This window comes from Mytilus galloprovincialis, chromosome 5, assembly GCF_965363235.1.
Source record: "Mytilus galloprovincialis chromosome 5, xbMytGall1.hap1.1, whole genome shotgun sequence".
Lineage (NCBI taxonomy): Eukaryota > Metazoa > Mollusca > Bivalvia > Mytilida > Mytilidae > Mytilus > Mytilus galloprovincialis.
In genome coordinates, this window is record NC_134842.1 from 27193858 (window position 1) to 27199545 (window position 5688).

The window sequence follows — 5688 nt, forward strand, 5'->3', positions numbered from 1 at the left end:
CAAGTGGGAGTGCTCCGATATATAACGGAGGAATCTACCTGAACAGAACAGAACAGTACCATTAAACCCCACCCGTAAAAACCGCCAAAACTTTCCTCGTGCCTTCTGCACCTAATATCAAATTTATAAATAGTACATACTGTTACAAAACCAGTATCCGAACTAGTTATACTAGTTCCAATCTATAAATATTTACTACAAATAGCAAACGGGGAAAACCCTATTTCAAACGAAATAAAATACATTGATATTTTGATTTTAATAAAGGCGTAACCGAAAATAATATTTAACAAACATGTTATTGTGTGTTAAATATGTTTGGGTTAAGGTATTGGCGCATGTTTAATTTTCACCAACACTATGTGTAATTGGATATCTCAAGAAGGTGATCTAGGCTACATTGGTCAACTGTGAACAATCTACACTTATAAAGTATCTACATTATGTATCATTTGTTCATTTATCAGTCAAATGAAAACGATATTGAAAAATAAATACTTTATTTACCTTTATGTACGGAAGCGCATGAGCGCCGCACATCTTTTTTTTTTTTAAATTTCTTCCTATGATTGAGTTATAGGGAAAACGGTACTATTTATTCTGCCATAGGCGACAATAGTAACATTTTCTAAATTTACCATTTTTTAGATAAAAACCTGGATAAAACAGTTATATGTTGTGTTAGTACTTTATTATTCTGTTTTAAAAATTAAAGCCAAATAGTATCATGACCAACTTCCAACGGAGCTTGTTTATGTTATCCATGCCCACGTCATTTTGCACTAAATTTATGAAATTTTGGAAGTCTTTTCGAATAATTCTCTAGAAAATATTTCAATAGGTTTCAAAATTTATATTGTAAATATACACACTGCAGCTATTCATAGATAAATAAAAAATATATTGTACCCTTACATCTAATCACAGCGCTCCTAATTTGACTTCCTTCACCTGCCTTGGGTACACAAAAGGCCAACCTAATGCTGGGAAAATTTAATACTACCGTTTTCCCTATAACGCAAACATTTGCGAAATAACAAAAGCAATCAGTGTTTTAGCTTTGATTTTGCCTTTTGTTAAGGGACTTCCCGTTTTGAATTTGTTTTTTTGGAGTGCGGTATTTTTAGTTTTTAGTTCTCACAATCTCAAACATAAGACAAATGAAATCAGCAAAGCAGTTTAAAGGGCAAAATAGGATAGGTACTCAACCTTCCGTATTAAAATGAAGGTTGAACATCATTAATTCTCCAAAACACCCACCGGGTATAACGCAGATCTTGCAATGGCTTTCATTTAAATGTTGCACTTTAAGTGTCTCCAATCTTGTTATTCGTCACAATTAAAAATCCAATGAAAAATCGTTCTTGGTCATAATTCATCAACGTGAAAATGTTGGGATCGAGACTTAGATTTATGAAACAAATTAGAAGTCATGTTTTATATATCGTAGCACTCCTACTTGGGATATATGGGTTTAAAATATTTACACAGATATTTACATTGTGATGAGGTCATGTTTTACCCATATATTATTTTATTATATAATAAAGAGTGATATTACAGGTCATATATACTCGTTTATAAAGATACATTTGTGTATCATAAAAAAATTCCGTAAGACAGACTGTCGTATAACCAAAATTCATCACAGTCGCTAGAATCAAGCCAGTTGGAATTCCAAATCATATTGACACCATCTATGTTTTTGGATATAAAAACTAAAATGCTTAGAATGATTCTGAAATTTCAATGAGATAACGAAAAACCCTTTGACCAATAGTGTATCGCTTCTCTTTTGAGCAAACCTACTTCATAGTATACTTACAAGAAACACACACTTTATAAGACTCGGCTGCATATGTAATTGGTGCTCGAATATTGCTATACAAGTAAAGAGACTATCAGAGTGACAGCAAACCGAGTTTCTTGTTGAAAATTTTATTTGCTAATCTGGGACCCCCAAACAGGATCAAGTAAAAACATCAATGAATTGCTGTAGGGTTCAGAAAGGGAAAGGCCTGCACTATATCCCAAAATTATTTTTTTTTTCGGAAATCGGGTTTATAAAATAAAAAGATATTTTCAATTGATCATCACTGCTTTTTGGGGAATGAACATGTAAGAAAAACACTGATTTGTACTTGTGGTGTCCTAAATTGTAAATTTAAAGGCTGGTTGGAAGTCCCTTTCGGGAATCGTTTTACAAAGAAAGAATTATCTCGTTCTTCAACAATATATTTGTATCTAAATTGACAATTGTGTTGATAAAAACCAAGACAAATTTATTTCATTTATCTGTTTGAGTATAGAATACAGCATATTTTCGAAATGGTGATTCAAAATTAGTTAAAGTTTTCATACCATTTCAATAGAAGTTGTACTTTGTTTGCATATGTAATAACGACTCCTTAAAGATTTGTAGCATCTTGTTCTGAATTACACAAGTAGAAAATGGAGATTCACAGGAATTCATCAGACCCGGGTTTTTTTTTATGTTTAGGTATTTGAAAGAAAAAAATTATTAAGGGTTTTACTGCTAACAGACAAAGCAATATTTATTACATGATTTTCATAGTGAAGGAAAATATGCATCTTGCTGATATGTTAACACTAAACATATAGTTATCAAAGGTACCAGGATTATAATTTAGTACGCCAGACGCGCGTTTCGTCTACACAAGACTCATCAGTGACGCTCATATCAAAATATTTATAAAACCAAACAAGTACAAAGTTGAAGAGCATTGAGGATCCAAAATTCCAAAAAGTTGTGCCAAAATACGGCTAAGGTAATCTATGCCTGGGATAAGAAAATCCTTAGTTTTTCGAAAAATTCAAAGTTTTGTAACAGGAAATTTAAAAAAATGACCACATTATTAATATTCATGTCAACACCGAAGTGTTGACTACTGGGCTATGTTTACCTTTTCTTAAAATTATTACTGATAATGTTGTGGTATTGATTACGTTTTAAAACCGTTTTTTTAGTTTTCTAACGGAGTTGGTACAGAATAGCGCTATTACATTTTTATTATAAAAGGCGGTTATGTAATCATCTATTTTTTTTAATTTAGGTCCATATATTCTAGTCATTTTTAACGACTTTTAAACATTGGTGAACTATAGTTATTTAACATCAACAAATATTTTGATGTTGTGGTCATATATCTGGTTATTTTCTCAGGATTCATTCCAATGTAGACAATAGGACTAAAATAGCGTCAAAATCGTAACTACTCGGCCATTTTCGCCATTTCTCGATGCAATCAGAAAGGCCGAGTAGTTCCGATTAAGTAGCGTTATATATTAACCAATCGATTAATCAATTTCAAATGTGTATTAGTTATATATGAAGCATGTTCTTATTGTGGCTAAACTGTGTTGTTGATGTTCTTCAAATGTGTCCTATAATTTATATATATATATATATATATATATATATATATATATATATATATATATATATATAAAAGTCTATAAAAACGACCAACCAGCAAATTTACTATGTACCGGATCGTTGTGCAAATCTTTAGACTGATATTATATAAAAATTATTGATAACTCTCAACCTTTTTTTTATTATTAAATATGTGGTGTGTTACATATCGATATTATGAACTATATAAACATACAAAGCAATGCAAATAAATAAGCTTAATCAACTATAGTAAATAATAAACATGAAGGTACCAGTCTTGTATTACAATTCCAGTTTCCGGTGCATGTTTCCGGTGCATGTCAAAACATGGAGGGAAACAAAATAGTCCATTTTTTCTGAAATTTTTTCTGGTCTTAATTTTTTCTGTTCGATTGTAGGTTTATGCTGAATTGAAACATATAAATAGATTTAAAAAAAAAATTGCACCTTTTTGGGGATATCAATACAGGAAATTGGAAGGATATCATGGTAACTAGAAAATATGTTATTTGCACAGGAATAAATATTACAGTATATGTTCCTAACGGAATAAATGGTATTGAATACTATATTTGTTTCAACAAGAATAGATATTATGACATTGTTTATAACAAAGTTTCCAGTGGAACTTCTGTTAGGTGGAACAAATATACCTTGACACATGAACAGGAACTATTTTTTCTATGTAGCATTTTTTATTGTTTATTTTCAAAGATCAGCTGTTTTGCATGTAAGCCTATTGAGCAGTCAATTACAAGACTGCAACCTGTATAGGGTGTTTTTCATATGTTCACTGCAAGGAAGTAGCTCATGTGGACTTTTGTGTGCCAAGAATGACAAAACATGATTTAATGATTTTTTTAAGAGAAAAAAATCATTGGGTATCAAATTACACTGAAAAAACTGAAATTATGTAATAATTATGCCTTTTTATACTAGACACCATTCAAAAGTATTAGTAGATATAAAGCACAACAGTTTGAGGCAAATTGAGATTTGATGGTATTATATACATGATTTTAAATTAAAAAGAACATAGAAAGATTTTTTCCTCTATGAAATCTTCTTCTTGTGATACAAATTCTAGTTGCACAGTTTTATTGAAAATCAGTGCAAAGTTGAAGAGACAGCTAAATACGAAAGCATATTTTTTTTCTTTAGGGTTATTATTTTTGTGGCTTAACTGTAGACATTTTTGTAGAATAGGTATAAAATGAACTTTTTGTGTAAAGATTTTCACAAAATAATCACTTTGCATGAGTCTATACTTGTTTTCCTGTCTGCTGCACTGCATGGTTAATTAAAAATTCAATATTTTGGTTAAAAATTTGTTTACAAAGTAGAATTTTTCTAAAACTATTCATCATGACAAGGAGTTTGTGATTGGGTGTGAAAAGTAATCAATATTCTTACCAAAACACCAACTTGAGTATTCATTTTGGTTTTTTTCTTGATTTTTCTTGCAAATTGTATATGCATTGGGGTGTCAAGTACAGTCTAAAAACCATGATATAGTAGGCATATATAAAGATTTGTATAGTCAAAAAAGAGAAAGGTATGGTCTTTCTTGTCTTTAGATAGTTGTATTATAGCAAATTCTTCAATATGAAAAAGTTTAGGGTAGTTTTTTCAATTTTTGACTTAAACAAGAGGCCCACTTGGGTAGATTTCAAGGAAAAAAGGGGAATGGGTAAACTATTGAATGTGGTTCAATCAAAGAGAAAGACAAAAATAAAAATAATAGATAAGAATACTCTTCTAGTTCTAAAGTATCCAAAAAATAAGAAAACATTCATTAGGATAGACTAGAATGAGATTAACAGATCATTTGATAGACATGACTGGTTTCCAAATTTTGCCTGTTTTCAGAAAGGGGTACTGTTTAATAATGGGGTTATTTTTATTAATAGAACTAAACAGTTCTTTTAATGGCATTTTTTATGTTCAAATATGGCTACTTAATGAAACTAAGTAAATGATTTATTCAAAGTCATAGGTACCAGTCTTGTATTACACTTCCAGTTTCCGGTGCATGCCAAAACATGGAGGGAAACAAAATAGTCCATTTTTTCTTAACAAAATTCGGGACTCAATTTTTTTTCTGTTTGATTATAGGTTTATGCTGAATTGAAACATATATATAGATTTAAAAAAAATCTTGCATCTTTCTGGGGATATCAATCCAGGAAAGTGGAAGGATATCATGGTTACTGGAAATGGTGCGGCCTAGTAAAAACAGCAAACAGAAAGTAGAAAAAAAATGATATGAA